Source organism: Felis catus, chromosome B1 (genome assembly GCF_018350175.1).
Source record: "Felis catus isolate Fca126 chromosome B1, F.catus_Fca126_mat1.0, whole genome shotgun sequence".
Taxonomy (NCBI): Eukaryota; Metazoa; Chordata; class Mammalia; order Carnivora; family Felidae; genus Felis; species Felis catus.
Genome location: NC_058371.1, coordinates 34,232,607 through 34,249,482, shown reverse-complemented (window position 1 = coordinate 34,249,482; position 16,876 = coordinate 34,232,607). Strand labels below are relative to the sequence as shown.

General features: G+C 45.7%; 1 long non-coding RNA gene across 2 annotated transcripts in view; it reads left to right on the top strand.

Moving 5' to 3' along the window:
* The first annotated feature begins 7,635 nt into the window (after positions 1 to 7,635).
* Positions 7,636 to 16,876, top strand: part of LOC109498805 — a 49,389-nt gene continuing 40,148 nt past the window's right edge. For both annotated transcript variants that reach the window (XR_006596462.1, XR_002741474.2), the window contains exons 1-3: positions 7,636 to 8,183; positions 9,143 to 9,223; positions 13,166 to 13,295. This is a non-coding gene — a long non-coding RNA (uncharacterized LOC109498805). The remainder of the gene's footprint in view (positions 8,184 to 9,142; positions 9,224 to 13,165; positions 13,296 to 16,876) is intronic.

Sequence of the window (16,876 nt, the reverse complement as noted above, 5' to 3'; positions counted from 1 at the left end):
ACGGGTGAGCGGGAAGTTACTCAAGGGGAGGAGGCGTGGTCTGAGGTTTGAGCGGGAACTTCTTTCTGCGGCCATGTCGGGGACATAGTCACTCAAGATGGAGGATACAAAAAAAAAAAAAAAAAAAAGATGGAGGATACAGAACAAGATGGAGTCGGCCGGCCTAGGTCTGCTCTTTCACTGCCCTTCCATCACCAAACCAGGCCCTGGACTCATTTTTACCCCCTTTCCTCTTAAAAAAAAAATTTTTTTTTAATGTTTTATTTGTTTTTGAGAGAGTGACAGAGAGACAAAGTCTGAGCAGGGAGGGACAGAGAGAGAGGGAGACACAGATTCTGGAGCAGGCTCCAGGCTCTGAGCTGTCAGCACAGAGCCCGACGTGGGGCCTGAGCTCACAAACCATGAGATCACAACCTGAGCCGAAGTTGGACGCTTAACCAACTGAGCCACCCAGGCGCCCCTACTCCCTTTCATCTTTAAAACTGGTTTCTCAAAGTTGGTGTCTTGAAAACATTTACCATATTCTTCTCTCAGATGTGAAAGTCATAGTGGTTTGCCTCATGTGGCCTGTATCTATCTGTTCATTAGCTCAGCATCTCCTATGTATCTGTCAGTGTGCTTGGTAGGCAATGGACCAGGTTCTTAGCTAAGATGTGCCTCTTTTGAGGATTCTCTCTTGCCTGTCCTTTACATGCTGATGATCCCCTGGTATCCTTCCTCCTCATTTTCTCACAGAATGTTCTCCGCATTCCTCATGCTTTTCTGAGGGCTGCTGCACTTGGCTGTGAACGTTTGAACTGCACAACTCCAGCATGGGGCTGAGCTCCCCAGCAGCCGGTTCTGCTTTCGCTGCAAAGGCTCATCTAATTCTAGGCCAGTGACCCTAGGATCTGTGTGTCCAGGCCCCTCTTCTCTCTTGAACTCCAGGCCTAGATTTATTTTTCTTCTCTTTCTCTTCTTATCACTGAGTTAACATATACCTATAGTAAAGTGTGCCAAGGGTGCTGTCTTAGTTTGGGCTGCTGTAACAAAAATACCATTGACTGGGTAGCTTCAACAACAGAAATTTACTTCTCACAGTTCTGGAAGCTTGGAAGCCTGAGATCAAAGTGCTGGCCAGTTTGGTTGGTGGTAAGAACCCTTTTCCTAGTATGCACTTGGTGTGCTGCCCTCTATCCTTGCAAGGAAGAGGGAAAAGGAGAGGGAGAGGGTGAGAGCGAGAGAGGAGAGAGATCATACATGTCTCTTTTTACAAGGCGACTAATCCTATCATGAGGGCTCTCCCCTCATGACCCAATCACCTCCCCAAACCCCACTTGCAAATACAATCACATTGAGGATTGAATTTCAGCATATGATTTTCGAGGGACAAGGGGAAAGTGGGTGAGGGGCATTGAGGAGGGCACCTGTTGGGATGAGCACTGGGTGTTGTATGGAAACCAATTTGACAATAAATTATATTTAATATAAATAAAATAAAATAAAATTCACTTTATATATCAAAGAAAAAAAATTTCGAGGGACACACACATTCAGTCTATAGCAGGCACTAATCTTAAGTGTATAGTTAATGGATTTCCATACATATATGATCTCTATCCAGTTCAAGATACAGAACATGTCCAGAACCCTAGAAGATCCCATCATGTTCCTCCTTAGTCACTACCATTCTTCTTTTTTTTTTTAATGTTTTATTTATTTTTGAGAGAGAGAGAGAGAGAGAGAGAGAGAGAAAACACGAGCGGGGGAGGGGCAGAGAGAGGGGGGACAGAGGATCTGAAGCAGGCTCCATGCTAATAAACAGCAGCAAGCCCCATGAGGGACTTGAACTCATCAACTGTAAGATCATGACCTGAAGTTGGGTGCTCAGCTGAGTGAACCACCCAGATGTCCCAGTCACTACCATTCTTTAAAGGGAAATATTTTTTAAGCTTTTTGACCATAGATCAATTTTACTTGTCCTTGAACCATATATATACATATATATATGTATATATGATGTATATATGATGTGTATATATATGCATATATATTTATACATATACATCATATATATATAAACCATATATATGTGGTATATATAAACCATATATATATATATAAACCATATATATATATATATATGTGTGTGTGTGTGTGTGTGTGTATAAAACAGAGTTTGTACCCTTGTTTTGGTCTGGCTCTTTCATTCAACAGAATATCTGAGCGATTTATTCTTGCTCTTGCCTAATCAACGTTCAGGCCCAGTTTCTAGCAGGATCTTCCTACCTGTATATCCTGCTGGGAAATCTAATGGTATGCATCCACAACTAAACCCATTGTTTCTGTTTTTTAAAATATGATTGAGGGTCACCTGATCATCAGAAGAGTAAATACTGACCTTATAGAATTGCTGGGAAATTTCAATGAGATAATGTATAGAGACCATGTAGTGTAGTTCTCAAGTAGTTAAAGTCAAAAAGGTTATTTAGAATTAGGAGAGGCCTGACATCCTTATTGGTCTACTTTAATTTCACCTGCTTGCTCTTTGTGGGAGGGGGGCCCTGAGCCATCCGGCGGTCATATTGTCTTAAATAAAATTTTAGTCTCTAATAGGACCGTCTAAAATGATTTTTTGCTCTGGGGATTTAGCAATACGTTGAGGTCTACTTATTTGTTCTTTTGAATGTGAGTTCATTTGTTAGGAACTACCTGTCAGGCTTTGGAAGTGACTTAAATGACACTCCAGTGTGAGAAAAGCAGTCTAGATGTTTTGTCACCTTTAATCCTAGAGTGATGCTTTTAATCACAGAGAGACTCTTAATATCAAGAACAATATCAATAACATAATAACACCCTTATCACAGCCAGGCTTCATCCCAAGTAAATGTCGGACCTACTGTATTGCTGGAGTAGTAAATTATTCATTTTGCATAACCTTAAGCTTTAAACATAATGTGAATCTATGGTAGTCAGTGAAGTTCTATCAAAAATTATAAATATCTAGACAAAGGAAAGAAGGAAACGAAATTCTGGGAATTTGGAGTTGGAGAGTCAGGGAGTCTCCCACCCTGGGAACAAATTTGAGGATCTGGGAAAGCGGATGAACGGCTGATGTCCGGAGTCAGGAAAGAGTTGGGAGTTGCTAGGAATTGCACAAAAGAAGGTTAACAGCTGAGCAGGAATCCCATTTCCACAATTCTGTGATGTGGTACTTTTAGTCATTGTGGCTCTACCTGCTGAAATACACACTTGCCAAACCATATAACTGGCAAAATTTGAACCCCGTCCACCCCGAACTGTCCACACCAAATTGCCAAGTTTGCCTATAGGCAACTTTTGTGGTCATAGCACATTTTAAAACTGGAGAGAATAGAGAAGTAAGATTTACTTTACCCAGATATGCTTCCCAGCCCACTCTGATCACAAGGTGAGTCTAATATAAAATTTGCCTACAGTGAAAGGAAAGCAATTGATCTTGTTTTCCCCAAAGGGCTTTATTTCTCAGGCTCTTCTTTTTATGTTAAAGAGAACACAGGAGTGACACCATGATGGAAACGGAGAGCCTTCATGTGGCCAAGTGCACCTGCTGGCTGCTGAGAATTTGGGGCAGCCTCAGACTGGCTGAGTCTGGAGCCACAATCAGGGGAGGCAGAGCTTCTGAGCAGAAGCTGTGAGGACCCTCAGGGTAAAGAGGCAGAACTACCTCTCAGCAAGGCAAGGACCAAATGTGGGGTAAGCAATTGCCCCCTACCCTCTCTGTACCTATGTTCTCATCTCCAAGTTGATGATCTAAGCGGTATCTACGTCACTAGCTGTATTCATTCATTGTTCACTCGGTGGTTATCATACTTACTCTGTAAGAGCGACAGTGCTTGGACCAGAGCAACACAGACACGAGAAAAACATGGCCACTTCCACATTATTGCGGCTCCTTCTTTATGACGAAGGTGACCTATTTCGCGAGACCAGTTGTGGGCTTGGAGATGGAAGAAGCAAACAGGAGAGCTTTGGGTCATGGCTTTGCAGGCAAAGGCAAAGGAGAAAGAATGTGTGATGGAAAAAACACAGCATGGTGCAACCCCAGAAGTGTGATTGGTAGATCAGGGCTTAAATCTCGCTTCGACACCTTGCTGGTGTGAGACCTTGGACAAGTTACTTGTACTTGTGGAGCTTCCTTGGGAGAATGGAGACGATAATACCTGCTTCTTGGACGGAGGTGCAGATTAATGAGGTAATATATGAGGCAAGGTGAAGGGGAGGAAGGAAAGCGATAATAATAATTCTCCATCCATTTATTAAGCACCCACTCTTTCACTGATTCCCTTTTTGTCACTTACTGGGTTCTAGGGCCCATGATTTAGCAGAGCGTGAGGCAGTCCTCCGCAGCTTGGAGAAGGTCGAGTCTGCTTTTGCACACATGGGGCTCTCCTGGGGCTTGGTTCTAGCCACTTTCCACCTTGATGCCCTGCGGTCAGATCTGTGTTGGATTAAAAACTATGGGCCTTAACAAGAATGATCTTCATTCGGTTCATGTAAATTGGCTTATGTATACCATCAGACATCTTTCTTCACCATCAAGAACACTCTTGGGATGAGTGGTGTCAATCAAACAGGGAGGAAGGGAGTAACTAATGTGTTAGCTTGTAGATATCTATCTAGTTAGCCATGATATTCTTACAAGATGCCATTAGCTTTCAGGGAGGTCTCTCTCTCTGAATTAAATGTCCAGTGTGCAGAGAGGCCTCATTTTGCACAGCACCTGGTTTCTTAAAAAGTAACATGTAAATTGAGAAAAAAAGAAAAAAAAGAACCTCATCAAACCCACTAGGACGAGTTGTGGGTTATATATGTTTAGGCAGTTCCAAATGTATGTAGGTAATCAGTCCTGAACTTCTATTAATCTGGTAAAGTTAGATGATTGAGTCTTGAGGGTTCTCAAAGTGAGAGATATCCTTGTATTTAGTAACAAAAGTTAGCAGCCACCATGTGGCCTTGCTGGGGGGCAGTTAAGAGCAGGTTATTCAGCTCCTGCTTTAGATAAACATGGGATAAGAATGTCAAGTCCCTACCCACCCCTCCCCCCCTTTCCGGGCTCCCCCCACACCACCCCAGCTCTCCCAGATGTTTCAGATTCCAAGAATGTTTGCATTGATTAAACATTCTATTTTTTGCTTATTTCCCCATCCCAGACCTTGGAAATGTTATCTTTACTTTTATTGCTTGAGATCAGGGCTATTTCTGGAAGGTGTGGGGTTCAGGAAAAAATCACATTTTGTGCTCTTCTCTCCCCTGGTTCTTTTTCTCCCTACAGGTGGAAGCTGACATGAGTTCAAGGGCAGCTGCTGTAGGTTGAGAGACTATGCAAAGTCTATCCTTGAAGGATTCTGCTGGAATGTTCCCTGAGTGCTGGATAAAGGAGTTTATCGGCTTGTTGCATATGCACGGTTCAGCCATTTCTTTTAGAACCCTGCAACTTTTGCGTAGCAACTTGGAGTATGTGTCCGGGGGGCGGGGGTGGTGGGATGTATGGGCGGGGGAGGAGGATGTCATACACATGTCCCGGGGAGGGACGTGAAAGGCAGCAGTGCTGGGGGCCCAACTCTGGAAAATAAGCCACCATCTCTGGGGATTAGCCTATCAGTCATCTAGCCGTCTCATTTCAACTGTAATTCACTTCAGTGATTTGGTCCCTAGGTCACTGCCTTCAAGCTATGCTTGGGCCAGAGATTAGAGGCAGCTCTGGGGTACACGACCACACATCGGAGACTTCAAGTCAGGAGGCCTGGGAGACACGGGATGCTGCTGTTTCCCAGTGCTGTAGCCATGGGCAAGTCAGCGAGCCCTTCTGAGCCTCAGTTTCTCCAGCTACCAACATGGGAACCGCAACATCAAGGGTTTGGCATTTCAGTGTTTTGTGAGGATCAAATGGAATAATAATGTCTGAGGAAATTCCAATTGGGCGTTTTTGAACTTTCAGGAGTTTTGAAGCTAACAGAGTGCCTTTCCCGCGGAAGGGCTGCCTTCGTGGGGGCTTCTGTGCCTCCGAAATCCTTTAGGATGTCCCTCACCCGTCTAAAAGTGAAACTGGTGTGGAGACTTCTGGGTCAGGGCTCTGTCAAAGTGGCAACGTTGTCATGTTTTATCGTGGTTGTGTTGGGTAGGTTCCCTCACTCTCCACTTTGTGCAACAGGTGGGGTTTGCTAAGCTGGGGGAGTACCCTGCGATTAGGAATGATGGGAGGCTTTATTTCCCCCAGCCGGGAGCTCTAGTGGGGGTGCATAGGATTACCTAAGGAAGGTGCACGCGCTCAGTCCCACCACAGTCCCTGCCACATAATGGGGTGTGGCACCTGGCACTCTGCATTAGAAGTCAAGTAACTTTGAGGAGTCTTGTGCACACCGAGAGCCACTGCTTTAAAGGGACTATGTTTTTTAATGGTCACTGACCGTGGAATCTGCGCACAGATTTGACTGGTGTGGAAGAAAGTCTGAGAAGGAGAATTGGCCCAGGGTAGGGGTGAGAGGTGGAAAGGCGCCGAAGGCCAGTTTTGCTCACTTGGTTGACTTGAGGCTAGTTCCTTGCCTCCCTAGGCAAGATCACCTTCTGGGGGCTGAGAGCAGGGCTGATTCCCAAGAACTCGAACCTGGAGTGAATCAGTAAATTAACTCGCATTTGTTTGCCTCGAATTTTTGGATTTGCCCACGGCTCTGACAGGGTCAGGGTTGCACTTATGGACCTATGATAGGGGGAGTAGGGAACGCACTCCGATCATGGACCGTGCTGGTGGGAACTTTTTTTTCCCCTCTCTGGTAACCTTTTTGAATCTAAATCTCATGTTCGTTGGCAGCGTAAGAAACAGGCATGAATCAAGTTATTGTATTTCCTGAATTTAACTCTGCCTTTGTAACACTCAGCCCACATGAATAAGGGATATGCTTCCCTCCCAGTGACACGTCTGCGGCTTCTCCTTCTACCTCCCACCCAAACATCCTTCAAGAAAAGGAAGAGAGCTTTCGTACCAAGCACAGCGAGGTTTCAGACAATTTAGCAGCCTGTGCTGGGGTTCCTGGAATGGAGTGGAAGACCCAAAATAGATATCCGGGAAGAAAAGAGGATATGGCAACAAAGAACTTACTTTAAAATTGCAGGACCCTGCAAGACCTTTGATTGCCACAATTGAGTCACGTGAATTTTTGGTCTCTGCCATCAGGAGGGGTGTTCCCACGAATTGACTCATGTTCCTTGTTTCCTTCCTGAAGAAAAGAAAAGAAAGGCATGCCGATGGTCTGAACAATTCCAGCCATTAAAGTAGTAAGAACCCGGGGATCTTGGGTTCACACAGAAGTTTCAGTGAAAGGATGCAGGGCTTAGAGATTCTGTTCCCGTGAACATTCATTCAGTCAGCAAATGTTCATCGAGTGCCTTCCAATATGCCAGGCACTGTGTTAAACCCTGGGATACAGAAGCTAATAAGAAATTGGCCTACCCGTTGAGGAGCTCTGTGTCTATGGGAGAAGACACAAAGTAAATAAGGGATTGCTATGAAATATACACCAGGGGCACCTGGGGGGCTCAGTCAGTTAAGTGTCTGACTTCGGCTCAGGTCATGATCTTGCAGTTCATGAATTTGAGCCCTGCAGCGGGCTCTCTGCTGTCAGCCTGGAGCCCGCTTTGGATCCTCTGCCCCCTCTCTCCCTGCCCCTCCCCCGCTTACACACACACATTGTCTGTCTCTCTCTCAAAAATAAAGAAACATTAAAAAAGAAGGAACTATAACCCCAAAGGACTGCTGTGATTTGCTCTGTGGCTGCCGCCCAGTGGAATTTAACAAGAAGAAGAACTTCATGGTTTATTTGCTGTAATGGATTGTCTAGTATCCTCCCCAAATCCCTGTTCACCCAGAATCTTAGAATGTGCCATTATTTGGAAGTAGAGTCTTTGCAGATATAATTTAAGTAAGGTGAGGTCACACCAGATTAGGGTAGACCTGAAGTCCAGTGACTGGCATCCTCATGAGAAGAAGAAAGGGTAGACAGAGGCACACAGGGAAGAAAGCCGTATGAAGGTGGAAGCAGAGATTGGAATGATGTGTCCACAAGCCAAGGGACACCACAGATTTCCGGGAGCTATCAGAAGCTACGAGAAAAGCATGGAACAAATTCTCCCCCTGAGCCGCCAGAAGGAATCAACCCTGATTTCAGGTATCTGGACTCCAGAACTATGAAACAATAAATCCCTGTTCTTTCAAGGCACCCGGTTTGTGGGGGGATTCTCATGGTAGCCATAGGAAAGCAATACAATTGCTTTCTAGAAACTATATGCTTTGGTTCATTCCCTTGTTTGGTCCTTGAATCTACTCAAAACCACATGGAGTGTTCCTCTTGGTATTTGAAAACGGATGGCTACTGATAAGAGGGAGAAACGGTCATGATCAGCAATGCCAAAGCTCCCATGGTTCCTTCTTCTTTGCCTCTTACACTTTGGTATTTTCTAATCAGCTTATTCTGGTTGGTTCTTACTACCTCAACACTAGTAATTCCCTTGACCATGGGTGTCTTCCTCTCCCTTCTCACCCGCTGCCCTCCTCCACGTGAGCTGGCTCCAACATCTTTTCTACAAAAGTCTTTGTTCTTTGTAACACTACCTAGTACATAATCACACGGTCCAGTTGTGACTCCTCAGCCTTAGCCCATCAACAGAAATTCGTAAGAAGATAATGGCTGTGTGAATGAATGAGAATTGCAGCCAAATAGGCTGCCGGGGGTACTTATACATGTAAGAATGTTCTTGTTGGGAGAGATAAATGTCATCACATTTTTTATTGTACCGGTACAGACGTCGAGGTGTGTTGGTGGTTTGTCCAATATCTCGTAACTGGTCAGTGCCAGGGTAGAGATGGAACCAGACCATCCTTCCATTCGCTTCCCTGCTGTGTCAGGCAGGGAAGGACTGGCCGTTATTCCACAGATTCCCGTGGCATAGATGCCAACGGTAAGGATTTGTCTGTCAGGTTGGTTTATCTGGGAAAATTTTAAAAATTCTGCTTTTCTTTCCTTTCCCCAGCCTCGTTATTAAGTAGATGCCAGATGGTGAGTTGCAGATTGTATTTCAATTTGTCCATTCGCTCTGAAATTTTATGACCTTGGCTTCACATCCACAGGGAAAAATGTTTCCAAAGGAGCTTGAAAATCATTGAAGGGATTGAATGTCCCTCCAGTAGCCCCCTGGGATACATCTAGAGGTAAACATATCTTTTTAATGTATTCATTTTTCTCATCTATGGGAACTACTGGATAGAACATTTGGAAAGAAAAAGTAGGTTAATTTAGTTAAAAAAAAAAAAAAAGAAGAAAGAAAAGAAAGGCCTGAATGATCCCTAATGTCTCCCAAACATGACGGATTATGAAATTTGTTCTAGAAAGAGAACTCAGGATTGTTCACAAGCCAGACACCTATCATGCTTATGTTTTACAACCCCAGCATCCGTATCATTCTGCCAACCAGGCCTAACGTCAACACAGCATCCGGAAGCACCCGTTCCCACCACATGCCCGAGTGAGAGCACAGGCTTCTGAGCGGCATGACTTCATGTTGCAGGTGTCACTTCAGGACACCTCTCTGGCCTCAGTTTCCTTGTTTGTAAAATGGAGCTCACGCCATCCACTTCTCAGGATTATTATGAGGACCGGAGATAAGATACGTAAAGCAGTGCTTGGCAGAGAATAAGTGCTTCATGACTGGGAGTTATCTTTATTATGTTTTAAATTACTGTGGTCATTTGTGTACCTTTGTGCACAGCCTGGATCACCACAAAATGTTATATGGAAGAAACTTACCGTAGGCTTGTCAATTTATTTAACAGATAAAACCTTTGCTTTCTAAAAATTTTTTTAATGTTTATTTTTGAAAGAGGGAGAGAGGGAGAGTGTGAGCAGGAGAGGAGCAGGGAGAGAGGGAGACAGAACTCGGAGCAGGCTCCGGGTTCTGAGCTGAGCCGTTGGCACAGAGCCCGACCGACTTGGGGCTCGAACTCGCAAACCGGGAGATCATGACTTGAGCCGAAGTCCAACGCTTCACTGACGGAGCCACCCAGGCGCCCCAATAACGCACCTTCGAATCACCTTCAGCCACATTTTGGCTGTGGTTCATTTGCTTATTAAAGTGTCTGGGCTTTCTCGAGGCTTTTAGAAACTGGCCAGCCTCCAGTGTCCCAGTGCAAGGACGGCAGAGCGGAGGCAGCAAGAGGCAGCGAGTGATGTCCTCTGAAAGGCTTGTTGCACACCTGGTTGAACGGCTCCATCCCCAAAGGGCCCATGTCTCAGAGGGGACATCTCAGAGATGACTGAGAAGAGGAGTTCATATTAAAATAACGGGGCCGGGGCGCCTGGGTGGCGCAGTCGGTTAAGCGTCCGACTTCAGCCAGGTCACGATCTCGCGGTCCGTGAGTTCGAGCCCCGCGTCAGGCTCTGGGCTGACGGCTCGGAGCCCGGAGCCTGTTTCCGATTCTGTGTCTCCCTCTCTCTCTGCCCCTCCCCCGTTCATGCTCTGTCTCTCTCTGTCCCAAAAAAATAAATAAACGTTGAAAAAAAAAATAAAATAACGGGGCCATCTGGGGCGCCTGAGTGGCCCATTCGGTTAAGCCTCCCACTTGGGCTCGGGTCGTGATCTTGTGGTTCGTGAGTTCGAGCCCCGCGTCGGGCTCTGTGCTGACGGCTCAGAGCCTGCAGCCTGCTTCAGGTTCTGTGTCTCCCTCTCTCTCTGCCCCTCTCTTACTCGTGCTCTGTCTGTCTCTCTCAAAAATAAATAAACATTAAGGGAAATTTTTAAAAAAGAAAATAATGGGGGCATCTGATTGTGCAGTGTGACCCCTCTGGGAGAGACAGATTCTCTGCCCTGCGGCGATCACATCGACTTTTCTTCTGTAGCCATTTTGGATGTGGTTGTCTCCTTCCCTTCATTTTTGCATATTTCTGACGAGACAAGGCAGTATTTCCTTTCTCGTCTAAGAGAGATTACAAAGTGTGGCTCTCTGTGACTTACAGGAAGGGATATGGCTGGCGGGCTATTAGGCTCGCTGGATCTGAACATCTTGAGGATTAAAGGAGCACCTATTTTAGTATTTTCCTTAAGACACCAATTTGGACAAAACACAAGGCATCTGACGATCAGAAGTTGGGAGCAGTGCAGACGACGGCGGGTTATAGATAAACGCACGAAGAACTGCAAGTGAAATGGTCATGTCTTCTGCGGGCACATGAGGGTCCGTGTCAGTCTCTGGGCAAGTGTATTCTACTAGACAGTGTGTTGACATGGGGCAAAACTTGAGCCTCAGGTCCTCGCCCCAAATGGGCACGATAACACGTGCTCTCCCCGACATGGTGTGATAATCAAGTGAGTTGAATGTCCGTGAAGATGGCCCGTAAGTGACAAAAGGCCACAGACGTATCGCTATCTGGTTATGGCTCAATAAGGGCGGGCTTTGCACCTGTTTATATATACTCAGCGCATAGCTGATCTTGATCCCCAAGGAAATTGGGATCAGCAAGTGACTTCATATGGAAAAGGAAAGGAAAGTGTCTGCAAAACTCAGATTGCCATGTATGGCAGGTTTTTGTCCTTTCCCAATGGATCCAGGAAGAATTTAGCAGCTGAAGCAGTTTCGCTGCTTCATTTGCTTTCAAAACCTCAAGTCATCTGGAAAATTACAGGGTTGGAGTGGCTGAGAACGTGAAGCCACCGAGGAGGGCGTTTGTGGAAGGGCTCAGTGGCCTGGTGCCCCCGAGTTCTGCTGTGTGTACCATGGAGAAGTCAGCTGTTTCCAGTGAGAGAGAGAGAGGCAGGGAGAGAGAGAGAGCGATGGAGAGAGAAAGAGACAATGAGACAGACAGACAGACAGACAGGGAAAGAGGCTGAAAGAAAGAGGGAGAGGGAGACAGGGAGAGAGAGAGAGAGGGAAGGAAAGAGAAAGAGAGGGAGAGAGAGACAGACAGACAGGTAAACAGAATGAAAGAGAGAGAGAGGGAAAAGGGAAAAGAGAGAGAGAAGGAGAAGGGGGGAGAGAGAGAGAAGGAGGGAGGGAGAGAGAGAAAGAGACAGGATGAGAGAGAGAGAGAGAGAGAGAGAGAGAGAGAAAATGAACTGGAAGAGATTTTCTGTGTTCAGCACCAAAAAACCTGAGGAGGAAGTCAATTTGCTCAAGCTTGCTCAGGACCTTTCTGATGCAGTGGGGAAAAGGAAAAAAAAAAAATCCTTCATGAATAGGAGGAGTTGGAAAGTCAGAATTTTCGAGACTCTGCCTGAACTGCAGGAACAAGAAAGATCCAGCAGGAGACATGGAAAATCAAATGTGTCCCTCCCCTGACTCTGTTCCTTGATCTCCTTCCTGGCAGGATATGTAGAATTTGTGTTGCTAATAGAGCTCTCGAAAGGTTGCAGCCAACACGTGGGCTCGTGTAGGAAACACATTTTGGGTGGTTTTCCTTCATTACATGATGGCGGTGGGTTTATGTTAGAACAAGGAGGTATGTCTTTCTTAGTGTGCCCAGTTGAAGGAGGAATGCTAACATGAGTTTTTAAGCTCATAATGGTTCCCATGCCTGCGCTTTGGTGTTGGCGAGCCAGAAATGTTCTCAGTCCTCCAAGTTCTTTAGGATTAGGCCTGCTTCTTGGGATGGGGGAGGGAGATGACTGGCTCGTGGTGAACAGACAACATGCCCCACACGCCTAAAATAATGATAGCTTGATTTATTCACCTCATTTATTCATTAGATTCTATGCTTTATTCACTATGCTTTGCGTGTGGAGGGGGGAGGGGCAGAGAGAGAAGAGAGAGAATCCCAAGCAGGCTCCGTGCTGTCAGTGCAGAGCCCCACACAGGGCTCTATCCCACGAACTGTGAGATCATGACCCAAGCTGAAATCAAGAGTTGGACACTCAACCGACCGAACCACCCAGGCGCCCCTGCGTGTATTTCTTTTCTCGGTGAATCATCACAAGAAATGGATGAGGGAGATATTATTGCCCCATCTTTCAGAGGAGAAAACTAGTGCTGACAGAGGTTACATAATTAGCCCAAAGTCACACAGTACTAGATGTCAGAACCAGGATTTGAACCCACATCTGTGGATGTGGACAGCACCGTCTCAAGTAAACAAAGATTTATTGACAATTCCTCAATTTGCAGGGCACTGTTGAAGACGCTGTGCTGTCTTACTCTCTGCCTCCCATGGATTTTTCATCCCGTGGGATAAGCAAAGAACACAGTAGCCGTAACATCACGCAGGATAAAAGAGCCATAACAAGAGACTAACAAGGTAGGTATCTGAAGGGTGGGTCACAGTCCCCAGATTGTGATAAAGGTGACTGACAAATCACAACAGGTTCTGACATGAAACAGTCATGAGAGCTGATAAGGGGTCCTCGCATTATTGAATAAATGGTTTGAAGGCCATATTCACTACCAACGGCCAAAGAGTGATAAGGGGAATGAATCATGGTTACGAGGCCACATCTACAATGTAAGTTAGATCTTGTGTAACTCCAGTTACAATTCGACAGACATCTATTGCACTGGTGTGGGAAATTAGCTGCCCAATCTACCGCTAGTGTCCCCCAGATATTTCTGAGGACTCGTGGCAGTCTTCATCTCTGGACTCCTCGTCTGCTGGGCACAGCTGTGTTTTGGTGACTGCCCCATTTCCTCCCACCATGGGCTCCATAGATATGGGGCTGCTGCTCTCTCCTCACCTTCAATAGATAACCCCCATCTTAGGTGTAGATCTTATCACAAATCATTTGGATGTTTAGATTCTGTTGTATTCAATGTTCAGGGATCTTTATCCTTTCTTTACTCTTTGGGCGGATGCCAGAAACATGGCTTAACTCCAGCACTGTCCTCATTGACCGATTTTATAGTTGGACTAAAGGGGGATGTATCTTTATCTTCCAGTCCCCAAATCCTAGTACATATTGAGCTCTTACCATTTACCCTAAGAGACATGCAGAGACAAAAAAAAGAAGGAATTTTTAACTTTCAAAGAGATTTTTACCACCCCCACCCCAACCCTGGAGAAACCAGACTGATGAACATATGTACTCTGACGGGGACAGAGCATTAAAGATGGAACTTGGAGATCAGCTTAGCTCTTTGACTCTGGCGTGATCTTGCTCAAGCGACTCAACCTCATGTTGAGCCTTTCTGTCCCCACCTCAAAACAAAAGAATCAGCTTAGATGATATCTCGTTGCCATTCCTGCCTGACTTTTTTTTCTGATGCCATTAAAACATACGATGACAATGCTCAAAGATTTGTGACACACTGTGTGATTAAGACATGAACTGTGTATGTTGCAAGAAAGAAAGAATCATAGTGAGCCGGGCGTGTCCCAGCTGGACGGATGAGAGGGGGCTCATCTGGTATTAAGAGTGATTTGATTTAAAAATTTTTTTTTCAACGTTTATTTATTTTTGGGACAGAGAGAGACAGAGCATGAACGGGGGAGGGGCGGAGAGAGAGGGAGACACAGAATCGGAAACAAGCTCCAGGCTCCGAGCCATCAGCCCAGAGCCTGACGCGGGGCTCGAACTCACGGACAGCGAGATCGTGACCTGGCTGAAGCCGGACGCTTAACCGACTGCGCCACCCAGGCGCCCCGAGAGTGATTTGATTTAGATTAGCAATGGACAGGAAGACTTTGGTCCATTTCTACCCAGGCTATAAATGGACTGAAAAGTTACTATCTAAAGTGAAATTTTAGTTAGTAGAGATAGTATGTGGGTAGGTCGATCAGGTATGCGCTCTGGATGAACCTGCTGTATTTCTGTCCCCAGTTTGTTTTCCTAAAATCCAATTCCATTTCTTGTGCTTCTTTCCTGCCCTCTTCTCTAAAAAAGGAGCGGCAGCACATTTTTTAAATGTGTTTCACCACTTCTTCCTCCTGAGTTCTAAGGAAAATAAAAGCTTATGTAGGTATTAATAGCTGTCCATTGTCTTGCTTTTTGGAACTTTCCTCCCAATATCTCCAAATTATCCTAAGGGTTCCCCCAGGCATAAAGAGTACAGTGGTACTTAGCTTCAAAGATAACCCCACCCCGCTCAAAGAATAACACCTAAACTTAATCACACTCTTGTAAAGGCTTCTCTTCTTGAATCTGGACTATCCCTGAAACTCATTCCATAAACAAGTGATGCTACAGGACTCCCAAGAAGAAGTGATGAGAAGTTTGAGTCACTTGGAATGTTTAGTCTTAGAAAACTCCCTTTTGGAAACTAGTCACCATAAAAAAAGGATAACCATTAGGTTATCTTGAGACCACCAGGAAAATGCCCAAGTCATGGGGAGGAGCTCTGAGAGGAGAGATACCTTGTGGCAAGCAGGGCCAAGGGGCACCAAGGTGGCAGATGTGTAGGTGAAGAAGCCACCTCGGAAGTAAGATTCCTCCAGCCTAGCCGATGCTGAGTGGATCAGAGACAAACCGATCAAATTTTGTGGAAATTTCCGACCCCTAGAATCACGATCGAACCAAAGTGGTTGTTTAAATCGCTAAATACTACTAAGATGTAGTATTTAAGCTGCAATGGATAACTGGAACAAGTATCAACAAACCATAACACTATTCCAGAAGTGTTTGTTGCATGAGCTTGGAATATATGAAAAATGGCAGTGGAGAGTAAGATTGGAAAGAGAATTCAGGTCAGGTTGTATTCGAAGACAGTTGGCTTTTTTCCATTCATAATGGAAAACTATTAAAGTTTTTGATCATGAAAATGACCTATTTTAATAAAAATTTCCTTAGAAGTCTGGCTGATGTGTTATGGAAAAATCAACGCTAAAAGAATGAGTTAGGACGCCCAGGAGAAGAGTAAGGAGGGCGTGGAGTGGGAAAGTGGCAAAAGGAAAAAAGGGTGGGAACTGAGTAGTGGATATTGCCGTATTAGTCCGGAGTCTGGACTGTCAACTAGATAGGGAGAGCAGGGAAGCATGGAGGAGATCCAAAAAGGACCCTGACTTTGTAGCCTTTGTAACTTGAAAGGATTGAGCCGTTAATAGAACCAGGGGACATCAGAGGAGGATTAAGTTTGGAAAGTGAGGGAGAAGGGGAGGAGGAAGGATAATGATTATTTCCGTTTTGAGGTGTTTTATCAGTTATCTCTTGCTGTGTAATAAAGAATCCCAAAGCGTAGTCTTAAAACAACCAACGCATCGCATGGCTTCTCAGGGTCAGGAATCAGGGAGTGGCTTAACTGGAAGGTTCTGGCGCAGGTGTCTCATGGTTTCGGTCCAGCTGCAAGTGCAGGATGCTGCTACCTAGAGGTCTGACTGGGTCTGGAGGATCCTCTTCCACTCCCTCGCAGGGCTGTTGGCAGGTGCTGAAGTTGCTTGCCACGTGGACTTCTCCACAGAACTGCCACAACATGGCTTCCTCCAAAGCAAGTGAGGCCAGAGAGAAGCAGAAGGGTGGGTGGGGCAAGAGGAGGAAGGAGAGGGAGAGGGAAAGACGGAGGAAGGCAGAGCCTGAGCCCAAGAGGAAGCCACAGTCTTTGTTAGGGCCTGAATGTGTCCTCTCAAAATTCACACACTGAAACCTAACCTCCAAGAGATTAGGAGGTAGGATTGGGTCATGAGGTGAAGCTCTCGTGAATGGGGTGAATGCCTTTATAAAAGAGGCTCCAAAGAGCTCCCTAACCCCTACTCCGTGACAATGCGACAAGTCTGGCCCTCACCAGACCAGGCTGGCACCTTGGTCTTAGATTTCCAGCCTCCGACACCGTGAGCGATCACTTTCCGTTGTTTGTAAATCACCCGGTCTGTGGGAAGTTGTCGCTTCCCGAATGGACTAACACGGTCTTTCTATAACCTAATCTTGGCAGGGGCATATCACACTCCTGCTGCAT